The 14,264-nt window shown below is 35.1% G+C and overlaps 1 non-coding gene across 1 annotated transcript; it reads right to left on the bottom strand.

The window, feature by feature from the left end:
• Window positions 1-214: 214 nt before the first annotated feature.
• Window positions 215-321, bottom strand: LOC131179769 (small nucleolar RNA R71). The gene has a single exon (XR_009148655.1). It is a non-coding gene; the product is annotated as a small nucleolar RNA R71 (small nucleolar RNA).
• Between the last annotated feature and the right edge of the window lie 13,943 nt (window positions 322-14,264).

The raw sequence follows: 14,264 nt of genomic DNA, 5'->3' as shown, positions 1-14,264 counted from the left end.
CCCACACTATCACCTTGAGTGCTTTCTTGCCCTATGTGACACATTCAAGATGAATAGAGTGTCTGATCAAGCAATAAGACTCAAAGCATTCCCATTCTCCCTTCGGGACAGAGCAAGGAAGTGGTTACTTTCTCAACTAGCTGGAACGTTCACCACTTGGGAAAAGCTCTCTCAAGCTTTTCTAGCAAGGTATTTTCCACCTACAAAGACTGCAAAACTGAGGCTTGAGCTCAACACCTTTAGAAAAAAGGAAGGAGAATTACTCTATGACGCATGGGAAAGATATAAAGACTTGCAGAGGGAATGTTCACACCATGGCATAAAAGATTGGCTATTAGTGCAAAATTTCTATAATGTATTGCTACCCTCTATATGTGCACAGTTGATTCAGCTATAGAGGGTGATCTAATGGAGAAAATAGTGACACAACCACTTGAACTTCTAGAAAGGGTTACATACCATAATTATGAGTGGTCAAATGAAAGAGGAAATGCAAGGAGAACTGTAGGGGTCCTAGAAGTAGACACCCTAAACATGATAAATGCTCAATTTGATTAGTTCACAAAGAGACTCGAAAGAATGCAAGCCAATGCAGTTGGTACAAATAGTCAACATGAGGACAGCTATAAAGGAGGATACATGAGTTCAGAATACAACAATTTTAATGAACCCTCCATAGAACAAATGAACTATGTGAATAATGGAGGAAACTTCAACCAGAGGCAGGCCAACAATCCATACTCAAATACTTACAACCCTGGATGGAGGAACCACCCAAATTTCTCATGGTCCAATCAGCAGAACCAGCCAATAAAAGCACCCCCTGGATTTCAAAATAGAGGTCAAAACTTTGCACAGCCATCACTACCTCTCTAACCTCAACAACCTGAACTGAAAATGACCATGGAAACCATGATGGAAGGATTCCTAGTAGCTCAACAACAACAAAATGAATTGATTAAACAGCTGACTTCCAGAGTGGACCAACTTGCTACTCATAACAAGATGCTAGAGAATCAAATCGCTGAGCAAGCAAGTTCTTCAAGTAAGGCTGCTAGCAAACTACCTAGCCAACTAGAAATGAACCCAAGGGAGCATTGTAAGGCAGTTACACTGAGGAGTGGGAGAACTCTAGTACAACCAGAGGTAGAACTGATAGTGGAAACCATAGAAAAATCTAAAGGCCAAGCAAAGAAAAAAGAGGAAGAAGCTAAAAAAGATAAGGAAGAGGAAGCAATAAAGATAAAGAAATTACCAGAGCCAAACCAGCCTCCCCTACCTTTTCCTCAAAGATTTCAGAAAGCCAAATTAGACAAGTAGCTTAGAAAGTTTTTAGAGGTTTTATAGAAACTTTACATCAACATCCCCTTCACTGAAGCACTTTCTCAGATGCTATCCTATGCCAAATTTCTTAAGGAAATTATGTCAAAGAAAAGAAACCTAGAAGACTATGGAATAGTAGCTCTAACAGAGGAATGCAGTGCCATACTATAAAACAAACTACCACCAAAGTTGAAGGATCCAAGAAGCTTCTCCATACCCTGCCTCATTGGTAACAAGAAAATTGACAAGGCCCTCTGCGATCTTGGGGCAAGCGTCAGTTTAATGCCTCTATCAATATGTAAAAAGCTGGAGATTAGAGAACTGAAGCCCACAACAATCTCATTGCAATTGGCTTATCGATCTGTTAAACATCCTGTGGGAATACTTGAGAACATTCCTATCAAAGTGGGTAAATTCTTCATTCCAATGGACTTTGTTGTCCTTGAGATGGAAGAAGATGTTCAAATTCCTATCATTTTGGGAAGACCATTCTTCGTAACTACCAGAGCCATTATAGACATCAAAAATGGGCCACTTACCCTCAAGGTAGGAGAAGAAGAAATGGAGTTCAACTTGTTCAACACATTGAAACACAAATTTGAATCTGATGAATGCTTCAAGATTGGCATAATTGGCGAACAAGTTGAAAGGGAATTTCATAAGACACATCCTAAAGATCCTCTTGAAGCATGTATTGTACACAGCCACACAGTGGATGATGAAAATATAGAAATGGCAGCCTGTGCACAATAGTTTGTAGCTCATCCACCCCTACCCTTAGCAAAGGCTTCCGAGATGGAGAAGTTGAAGGAGGAACAAACCAAAGGTAAGCCCCAGGAAAATGTCAAATAGGTAGAGCTTAAACCTCTTCCCTCCTCGGTAAGGTATGCATTTTTGGACTCAAATTCTAAATATCCTGTTATAATCAATGCTAGCCTGTCCAATTTAGAAGAGGAAAAATTGTTAAGAGAACTTAGGATCCATAACAAAGCCATAGGGTATAAAATAGAAGACCTGAAGGGAATCAATGTTTCGATTTGCATGCATAGGATATCCATGGAAGAAAACAGTAAACCCATGATCGAACACCAAAGAAGACTTAACATAAACATGAAAGAAGTAGTCACTGGTTGGCGAATGTGCATGATTATAGGAAATTGAACAGTGCTACCAGAAAATACCATTTCCCTCTCCCCTTCATCAACCAAATGTTAGAAAGGTTAGTGAAACACTCTTATTTCTGTTATCTAGATGGGTATTCGGGATTCTTTCAAATTCCTATTCACCCAAAAGACCAAGAAAAGAGAACATTCACTTATCCCTATGGAACATTTGCATATAGGAGAATGCCTTTTGGTCTTTGTAATGCCCCTGCTACCTTTCAAAGATGTATGATGGCTATCTTTTCTGATTATATTGAAGATATCATGGAAGTTTTTATGGATGATTTTTCTGTCTATGGAACTACTTTTGATGATTGCCTAGCTAATTTATCTAAGGTGTTGCAAAGATGTGAAGAATCAAACCTAATCCTAAATTGGAAAAAATGCCACTTCATGGTAACGGAAGGCATAGTTCTTGGACATTTGATATCAGAAAGAGGAATTAAAGTTGATAAGACAAAAATTAAGATCATTGAAAACATGCCACCCCCAACATCAGTCAAGGGAGTGCGAAGCTTTTTGGGACATGCAGGATTCTACAGAAGATTCATCAAGGACTTTTCCAAAATAGCTAAGTGTTGACCCTTATTTTGTAATGAGTATGTGCATTGAGGCCGTGAGAAACCCGATGATGAAAAATTGTATGACTGTAAGATATAATTGAAGGCATGGAACTGAATTATTAATTTCATGGCATGATCTTGAAAAATAAAATAATAATATGCTTTTTGGGAAACTAATTTAAGTTAAAAAAAAATTTGTTTTATTTAAATTTGATAGGGGTAGTTCTCAAATGGACCTAATTGAGTTTAATTGGGCGCCATGGGCCTAAAAAAGCCTGGTTAGGAATTTTAAATAGGATCCATTTAATTTATTTTTTAAAAATTAAAATAAGAAAATATTTTTTCCCTATCCCTCTCCTATACAAGCTCTCTCTTCCCCATTGGCCCAACTCTCTTCCTCACTCCCTATTAGTGCCACCCCCTTTCCCTCTCTTCCTGTTGGTTGGAACACCTCACCCGTATCTCAGTCTCGCCTAAATTCCTCAATGCCAGTTATTTAAGTTTTGTGAACCTTATCACACTAGGACTTCAAACCCTACCACACCTCTTCCTCACTTTTTATTGGTTCCTTCCCCTTCCCCTCTCTTCCTATTGGTTGAAACACCTCATCCATATCTCAGTCTCACCCAAATTCTGCAATCCTAGTTGTTTAAGTTATCTGAACTTTATCACCCCAGGACTCCAAACCCTATCACACCTCTCTCCCAAAACCTTATAAATACTCCACTGATAAAAATAAAAGAGGAGGAAAAAGAGAAAAAAAAAAGGGTGGAGGAGAAGACAAAAAAAAAAAAAATTAAAGAGAGGAATAGCCAAAATTCTTTCAGTTCTTCTTTTTTTTTTCTAGCGATATTTCTTAAAAGTTAGTTCTTTTATTTTCTTTTCAAGATCTATACAATGTAATGTTTAATTCTATGTTCCTTTTTTTTTAATTTATTTTATATGTTCATATAGATCATGTAATTATGTTTAATTTGAGGGAAATACAACTCTGCACATGTTCAGTTTTCTGTCTCTTGTATTTTTATTATTTTTCATTATTTTTTGAATCTGTAAAAAATTTTAAAAATTATATTCATATTCTACACAAAATTTTATTAATTTTAGGCTCAAGAATCACTAAAAAATCTTTAATATCTTATAAGTTATGGCAATTTGAAGTTAGGGTTCCTGTAAAATTCGATTTGCAGGATATCCGATTTGTGGAGCCCATATCTCATTTGTTTCTTAATATTTTTGTGTAAATCTAGTGTCTAAAATTAATTTCAGAATCTTATGAATATTTTTCAATTGGTTTTGCATTCATATCGATTGTGGTTAATGAGTTATGAATTTTACAAAAACATAGTACGATTCTATCACTTAGAAAAGTTACGATTTATGTAGACCATTCGGCTAGGGTTTTGTTTGATTTATAAATTTTATGATCTTATATGATATGTAGGCTGTCTTCTTTAATTTTTTTTATGATTTTTAGGCATGTTTAACTATTTTTAAAAAATCAGATTTCTTGCTACCGCTAATCTGCCAAAATTTAGAAATTATATATTTATGCATGTTCTTGTATTTTCTTGGGTTTTAATTAATATTTTATCTATTTTTCTGTGTTCTTTTACTTCAAGAAGTGTTATGAAGTGTTTGGATCATGTTAGAAGACTTAGACCATTAGGTAGTTGTAACTAATTAGGAATCTTAACCCTTTAGGAGACTAGAGTTAGAATCCAATGTAAATTGTTATTAATATTTTCTTTATTTCTTTTATTTTCTTTAGTTTCGTTATTTTTTATTACGAACAAAATTGGTAAGTAGCCCAAAGGTAAGTATTAAAGAGGCATTTGCATGGAGCTTATGTGGAGCTAAACGGGAGTAAGCCAGGGATATCATTGCCATACTAGAAGAAAAGACCCTTTTTTAAGGGTAGCTTGCCCTAATGGCAACTGCATTTACCAACAAGTAAGTAGCTCTAAACTCCTCGAATAACCATTGGCATGAAGTTTTAGAAATAATAGAATTTTTATTTGGTAAATTAAAATTAACTTTGTTTTTAATTTAACTGACTTTTGCATATAATTAATTTAAACAAATACTTTGTAAATTAAAATTAATCTTGTTTGTAAATTAAACTAACATTGGCATATAAAATAAATTTAATTTAACACTTGGTGATTGTAAAATAAATTTACATGATAGAAATCTTTATTAGGTTGTGATTGTTTGGGCCTTATATGATATTAGAATAAATTACACATGTACATAATTAACTTAGTTCAATTATCCTTAGGGTAACTTGGTAAAAATTAATTAATTAGGTTAAATAGAAACGTAGGGTTATTTGAAATTGAATTTGTTTATAAATTAAATTCTCAATAAGAAATTAATTTTAGTCATTTGATAAATATCATTTAAATAATTAGCAACCCCATAGATAGGAATTACTTGTGCATGAAAATTGTGTGTAAACAACAATCCTTTTGTGAATTACTTACGTGTGTAGGATTAGAATTGCATTTTTTAGAATAAAGTTTAATAAAGGAATAATAAACAAGACTTCTAGAAACATTAGTAGAGGACTGGCACTCGAATCAACGAGGTTAGACCAAGCATAAGGGGTGCCTAACATCTTCCCTTTACATACCCACTATCCCAAACCTAGACATTGGGCTATGGTAATGAAGGTTGTGGAAACTCTGCAAGGAGTAAGTTGCCATCCATGACCCTTGGAAAAAACACTGAATATGTCCCGGTTATTACCCGGGTGGCGACTCTTGTCCATCTATGCCTTCGTGGCATAAATCCTTAGTACTGTGGTAGTGTTATGGGAAAACGGTACTTACTAGTAGTTTGATTCTATTAGGATTGTATAAAGTGTATGTCTAGGAAATGCTGTGTAAGGAGATGGTATTTAAGTGAGACCATTGTGACTTCACCATTTTTCCTGGGCATTACCTGGTACATTTTATATAATTCAAATGGATGATATTTTGCCTCACGCCCCCCCCCCCCCCCCTTTATAGTTTGGGAACTCTACTGGGGACTAAATGGATAGTTACTCTAATATGTTTCTATTAGTCTAATATTATTCCTCTATTAAACTTTTTACATTGCACTACACTATCACACGGATCACCCTTACCCTTTGAGCCCCGTTAGTACTAGCCAAGGAGACCATGGTTCTACTTGAGCTATGACGAATTGGTGATTGCTAGCACCCCATGCTCGTACCTTCGAGTATATAAAAGAGCCACAACTCCAGTCGTTGTGCTTAATGGACAAGCTCTCGCATGGGTGACCCTTTTCCTATCCAATGAAGCCCATAAGCCATAGATTTCAACCCTAGGTACCCCGTAAATTTTTATTGTGCTAGATTTATAACCTTACTATTTAAACCATAAGTTCTAATGGTAGTTGAGATGAACCTAGGCCTATGCATAAACCCAATATGTTTATAGGCCCAAGTCCATTTAAAAACCCATGTTAAGTAAGAGGATGCTTACTTATGGTTAAACTTTAAGGTTATAAATCCTTTATTTGTGAGGGAAGGATCATCTTGGACCAATCCCTGTTGGTGTGTCCAGTGTACCATAGCCTAAGATAGAATTTTTTCTTACCCTGCACGTGAGAGTTGAAGGTATAAGGGGGTGAAGATTCAGTTCTAGAGATTTTTTTATTGGTTTTGATTCAGTCTTTGGTCCGATTTTAGTTCAGTTATATGGTCTAGTTTTGGTTCTATTGCTACGATTCGATTTTGGTTTTGTAAAAGTAAAGGAAAAAATAAGAAAAAAAATGGTCCATTCATGCATTGCATTCATATACATAGCATACTTAGGTTAACCCTTAAATCCTTTTTTTTTTGAGCAAACATAGCCTCAAAACACACCAAAGAGACTTTCAATCAGGTCACTTGGGTTAAGAAAGGGAAGAGACTAGTAAGGATTTTACCTACACTACTTAAGATGGAAGAAACTATGGCCATGCTTGATGAAATATTAAACGCCAAGATGTTTGAGCTAGAAGAGAAAATTATGGTCAACTTTAGAAAGAGGCCCTGAGGTAGGCCAATTAAGTGGCATTAAAGTCATTAAGGTTCAAATTGTGTCTCACACCCCAAGGAGATTTTTCTAATTCAGCCAACCCTTATTCGAAGTTTTGGAGCGTCTCAAAGCTCAAGACCTCCTGCAGCTCTTAGTACCCAGATTGCTACCAAATCCACTCTCACCTAGCTATGATATTAACAAATATTGCCTATTCTACCAAGCCCACAGTCATGACATCGATTGATGCTTTCAACTTAAGCATGATATCTAAGACCTAATTGATGCCAAAAGGATAATTGACCCAGAAAATCAACCAAAAAAAAACCACACTAGCCCCATGCCTTACCAAAATTTTCACCTACACCAGGTCTTTACATGATCTCCATCACCCCAAATAACCCTAACCGAGTTATTAACTTTATCCAACCCATCCAAAAGCCCAATGAACCTATCCAACCCATCTAAAAGCCCAATGAACCTCACTCTATAATGGTTGTTGACATTTGTGATAATTCTAGCTATGATGAGGGTCCTTTGGATGTCTGGACTGATTCTAATGAGAAGATAGTTGCATTACAACTAGATGATTCAGTTCCACTAGTGTCTGATTTTCAAGTTGTTATGATCTATGAAAACTTAATAGATCCAAAAGTGGCTACTAAGAAGAAAGGGATAAAGTTATTTTTTGGCATGGGCCTAGGAAAAAGTATAGATGGCCTGGTGACTTTTCTTGAGATGAAGGGGTGGATCATGAGTCATGGTTTGGGCTATGAGCCAACAGAAGAGGAAGAAGAGCCAAAGCCTCCTAAGTTCTTGAAAGAGGGGGCAATTATCTTAACATATGATTAGGGGTTACCACATGTGAAAGAATTAGAGCAAAAAATCAGCACCATTGATCTAAAGACTACATGAAAGCCAAGCACCTAAAGCTACACTCCTAAGTTTGAGTTTGTCTTTTGTAATGCTCATAGTAGTGATACTGATGTTTTCAATTTTGATATACTTGATAAAGATTTTAAGGCAAAGATCAATAACATGACCAATCCTTTTGCTTACTTCTTTGATGTTTATTCTAATGGGCATATGCATAGCATTTGTAATCATTTAGAATTAGTTTCTATTAATGCATCAAAATCGATCTCTATTAATTTGGGTACACCAAATAATCCTAATGACATTAAGTTAGCTGAAGATTTAACCCAAAAAGAAAGAGATAAATTTGTAGCCTTGTTAACAAAGTACCAAAAAGCACATGCCTCGAGCTTAAAATCAGATAGCTGATTCCCAAGCCATGTTGATGTCCCAATAAGAAAAGGGTGATCAAAAGTTGACTTAGCTAGTTATCCTAATGAATAGTAAAATTTCATGCTATTAAGGATTAGTAACAGCACATGTGGACCTAGAAGGAGAAGGAAAATGGTGTGAAAACATAAGGAGGTTTCTTGAAGTAAGAGAATACTAGTAATCAGCCAACAAAAAAGATAGAGCAGCAATTCATAGATTAGCCACTCAACTTACTTTAGCTGGGGGGCAATTCTATAAGCTCTTATATGTGATAGAAAAATAGGTTGAGCAAATAATAAAAGAAGTACAAGCAAGAATATGTGGTCCCCATATGAATGGAAAGGTTCTAGTTGGGAAAAAAAAATGTTCAAAACATATAAGGATTGGCCTGAAAAACTCCTTTATGTTCTTTAAGGTTATCGTAGTACTGCAAGGACATCCACGATGTCAACCCCATTCTCTTTAGTGTATGGGACTAAAGCAATGCTATCCATTAAGCTAGAGGTCAAATCCTTGAGAGTTAAGATCCTAGAAAATGAGTGGGCCTAGTAAATATATGAAGAACTAGTTTTGATTGATGAGAAGAGGATGCAAGCCTTGTATCATATGCAGGCTTATCAGAGAAAGATAGCCAGAGCCTTTAATAAAAAGTTGAAGCCAAGAAAGATTAAAGAGGGAGGCAAGGTTGTGAAACAAGCTCAGCCCATCCCTTTTGATCCAAGAGGAAAGTTTAAGCTAAACTGTGATGGTCCATACATAGTAAAAAAGATCTCGCCAGGAAGTGCTGTAAGAATATCAGACCTGGATGGGAATGAATTTCAAGAACTAGTTAACTTAGACAGGCTCAAACGGTACTTTGTTTGAGATAAGCCTGCTAGACTAAAAACCTACAAAAGGCATTCTAGGCAAAAGTAAGGGTTAAAAGAAAAAAAAATGAAGAAAAGAAAAAAAAATGCTAGATTGAAAATCTGCAAAAGGTAATCTAGGCAAAAGGAGAGATGAGAAGATCTGGTTAGAAAACCTAAAAAGGCCATTAAGCAAGTTATAAAGCTTATTTCTAACTTTGAAAGTTGAAAATTTGGTAAAACTAAATGTAAGAGGGAGTAATAGTGTACCTAAATAAATAAAGAAGCTTTTATTACATTAACCAGGAATAGGTTTTATTTAATTATAATTGTGAATATTTGTGTCTTGAGGGATACATCAAAAGATTAAGTAATTGAATTGCATTGTTTTGATTTAACCTATTGCCTTGTGAGCATGACAGAATAAGTGCTTGATATGAATACCTTGGTGATTGTCTAATTTTAAAAAAAAAAAAAAAAAAAAAAAAAAAAAGAGAAAAAGAACAAGTAAAAGAAAAGAAAAAAAGGGAGCTCGCTAGGTGGAAAACCCAAAAGGGCCGCTTAGGCAAAAATTAGAGCAAGCCCACTGAGATGAAAACCCAAAAGGGCATTTCAGGCAAAAGTTAGGGCACAGAGAATGGAGTTCATGGAAGAGAAATGAGTCAAGGAAGAAACCATAGGGAGAGAGAAGAAAAAGAAAAATTAGAGGGAAATTGTATTGTGACCTTAAGAAAGTCTCTTTTGGTGAACAGTTCTTCTAAAAAATTTTGAGATTATAAGAAAGTTTTTACAAAAAAAGGTCCCCCAGTGGACTAAGCTTTTCTAGAATCTCTAGCAAAATCAGCATGCCTATGATAGGAAGTAGCATACAAGAAGCACAAAAATCACAAAAACAGTTCTAAAACCCAGTCATCCTAATTTTTTCAAATCATGAAATAGATATTTTTTGGTAAGTCCTTAGACGTTGTTAGGGGCATATGGCATAGTTGTGTAAGGCGTAGAAGAACACGCATCAACATGTCACCTGTAGGTGTGTAAGGCGTAGAAGAACATGCATCACCACAGTTTCAAGTGTCGAACTACGAGAAGGTCTGATTCTTCCTTAGGATAGCGAGGGGAATACGTAGGTAGTTTAGGACTACAGTCCTAAATACGCGCCCACAACATTTCATGATAGATGTTTTTTGGTAAGTTCTTAGACATTATTTAAGGCACATGGCATAGTTGTGTAAGGCATAGAAGAACATGCATCAATATGTCTCCTGTAGGTGTGTAAGGCGTAGAAGAACATGCATCACCACAATTTCAAGTGTCAAACTATGAGGGGGTCTAATTTTTCCTCAGGATAGTGAGGGAGATATGTAGGTAGTTTAGGACTGTGGTCCTAAATACAAACCCACAACATTTCATGATAGATATTTTTTAGTAAGTCCTTAGACATTGTTTAGGGCATATGGCATAGTTGTGTAAGGCGTAGAAGAACACGCATCAACATGTCACCTGTAGATGTGTAAGGCATAGAAGAACATACATCACCATAGTTTCAAGTGTCGAACTACGAGTGGGTCTGATTCTTCCTTAGTATAGCGAAGGGAATATGTAGGTAGTTTAGGATCGAGATCCTAAACATGAATCCACAACATTTCAAATCATAGAGTTGCCATTCTCATGAGACTGTAGCTAGTCTCATGATACAGAATGTATCGACAGAGCAAGATGTATTCGATTTTCACATGATACAGTTATCACTGTTATGAGACCGTAGCTAGTCTCATAACGCAGAGTGTATCGACAGAGCAAGATGCACTCAATTTTCATGTGACACAACTATCACAGTTATGAGACCGTAGCTAGTCTCACAGTATAGAGTATGTCGACTGAGCAAGATGTACTTGATCCTTATAGCCAATGTTTCATAGTTATTAGAAGATTGAGTTTCACTTTGACAAAACTTAAGCAATGCTTTCGCATTGATTTCAACTTTTGCCAAAGTGGGAGGCAAACTGTAGACCCTTATATTGTGATGAGTATGTGCATTGAGGCCGTGAGAAACCCGATGATGAAAAATTGTATGACTGTAAGATATACTTGAAGGCACGGAACTGAATTATTAATTTCATGGCATGATCTTGAAAAAAAAATAATAATACGCTTTTTGGGAAATTAATTGAATTTAAATAAAATTTTGTTTTATTTAAATTTGATATGGGTAGTTCTTAAATGGACCTAATTGAGTTTAATTAGGCGCCATGGGCCTAAGAAAGCCTAGTTAGGAATTTTAAATAGGACCCATTTAATTTATTTTTTGAAAATTAAAATAAGAAATATATTTTTCTCTATCCCTCTCCTATACAAACTCTCTCTCCCCCATTGGCCCCACTCTCTTCCTCACTCCCCATTGGTGCCACCCATTTTCCCTCTCTTCCTATTGGTTGGAACACCTCACTCATATCTCAGTCTCACCCAAATTTTGCAATCCTAGCTGTTTAAGTTATTTGAACTTTATCACCCTAGGACTCCAAACCCTATCGCACCTCTCTCCCAAAACCCTATAAATACCCCACTGATAAAAAATAAAAGAGGAAGAAAAAGAGAAAAAAAAAAGGGTGGAGGAGAAGACAAAAAAAAAAAATTAAAGCGAGGAATAGCCAAAATTCTTTCAATTCTTCTTTTTTTTTTCTAGCGATATTTCTTAAATGTTAGTTCTTTTATTTTCTTTTCAAGATCTATGCCATGTAATGTTTAATTCTATGTTTCTTGTTTTTAATTTATTTTATATGTTCATATAGATCATGTAATCATGTTTAATTTGAGGGGATATACAACTCTGCACATGTTCAGTTTTCTATCTCTTATATTTTTATTATTTTTTGTTATTTTCTGAATCTGTAAAAAATTCTTCAAAATTATATTCATATGCTACACGAAATTATATTAATTTTAGGATTATGAATCACTAAAAAAGCTTTAATATTTTATACGTTATGGCTGTTTGAAGTTAGGGTTCCTGTAAAATCCGATTTGTAGGATATCCGACTTGTGGAGCCCATATCTCCCTTGTTTCTTATTATTTTTGTGTAAATCTAGTGTCTAAAATTAATTTCATAATCTTATGAATATTTTTCAATTGGTTTTGTATTCATATCTGTTGTGGTTAATGAGTTATGAATTTTACAAAAAAAGTAGTATGATTCAATCACTTAGAAAAGTTATGATTTATGCAGACCATTCGGCTAGGGTTTTGTTTGATTTATAAATTTTATGATCTTAAATGATATGTAGGCCATCCTCTGTAATTTTTTTATGATTTTTAGGCATCTCGAACAATTTTTAAAAAATCGGATTTCTTGTGACACCCTTACCCGTCTACAGTATATCCGAGTAAGATATGTCACACGGTGTACCGGAACACTCTACTTTATCTCAATCATTTTTATTCTTCCTTAATTTATTTTTATCATAGTTTTGAATATAACTTGTGAAATATAATTTATTTAAGTCATTTATTGAAATTATAATTTATTTGAGGTTTCGAAAAATTTTATAGAAAATCCGACAGAGTACCGGCTAAAAATGGAGAAAACAGTTCTTCGGAACCTATGAAAAACACTTCCAATAATCATTTCCAATCAATCCCAAACTCCATTTCATCAACAAAATCTCAATATATCTTTCAACAACATTTCCATTTCTCAATCATTCATCTCATATGATAATCATGTAAAAGTCATAAATAAATATTCACTTTTTCATTCACAAACACAATTTCCACTATATACATTAATACCAAAATACATTACATAAGTTTCAATTACATATGAGAAAATAAAAGTTAGTTACAAAATACCAAAATGAAATCTAGTGTCCTACCAATGCACTAAAGATGGTGAGGTGACACGGACACTATGCAGAGCTGCAGGAGGTCTCACCCAGTCTGTGGTCTACTGGGCTCTGGCCAAGATCTCTCAGGAACCTACGCGTGGCAAAAGCAACGCGCTAAGCAATAATGCTTAGTGATGCCAATAATAAAATAAAAAGAAATAACAAAAAATAAATATGCAGTGAATGTATTGATAGCTCATTGCAAATAAATTTTCGTTGAGTATTTGTAGATTTACTTATTTTGTACTTGTTATATTCATTATTTTATTAAATTTATCCACTTTCATTTTTGGTTGCCCAAGTAACCTATACTAGACGACTGGACTGTCACACCATCGGTCACATATGTATCTCCCGGTGTGCAATAGAACAGCTAATAAGCTGTAATAACATCAGGCACAAGGCCAAATCTCAACACAATGTCAGAATGGCTAAAAGCCATGAAATCACAGAATGGCATAATGCCATGTGCAGTACTGCTAACTGAACCCTATTGGCATGCCAAACTATCCAAACCAATCTTCTTAGGTATACTAGGGCATTTGACACTTTTAAGTTTTACAATTTTTGAATTTCAAGTTTTGGTGTTACTATTCCCTTCATTAGTCAACAAAAATGTTGACTTTTGCATGGACAATAGGTACATTGGTTTTAACACTCCCAACATACCATATTTTGCATTCAAAATTTGTTGGTATTTGTTACCAATACCATTTCTAAGCTTAAAGTTAATTGAGCAAAATTTTCAGTTTTCATACCTTATTTTACTGTTCTATTAGTTACTGTTGCAGTGGGAATTTGGAAAAATGATAAACATGAAAGTTATTCCTTATTTTGTCTAGTTGAATTTCTTTTTTTGAATCACTCAATTTAGAGTTTTGTAGCTCAAGTTATGGTCCAAAAACCACAACTGGCCGGATTGGAATTTTTCTGGACTGACCATATCTATAGTGCAGTGAATAGTGAATGCAACTCCCTTGTTGGATAGGTTCTGGTCATAATTTTGGATGGGTTCCTTGATGAAAGTTGTTGGTCTATATCTTAGCTTGTTGCTGGTAAACTTTCAGGTCAATTGGGCCATTCTACACTGAGTTATGACCACTGTTCATTTGGTCATTCTGCAGAGACAGATTACAGGACACCCGGATTGGGGCAAGCTTTTGGTCTACT

The sequence above is a fragment of the Hevea brasiliensis genome, chromosome 4 (genome assembly GCF_030052815.1).
Source record: "Hevea brasiliensis isolate MT/VB/25A 57/8 chromosome 4, ASM3005281v1, whole genome shotgun sequence".
NCBI lineage: Eukaryota > Viridiplantae > Streptophyta > Magnoliopsida > Malpighiales > Euphorbiaceae > Hevea > Hevea brasiliensis.
Note: the sequence above shows the minus strand (reverse complement) of the source record. Positions and strands in the feature narration are given on the sequence as shown.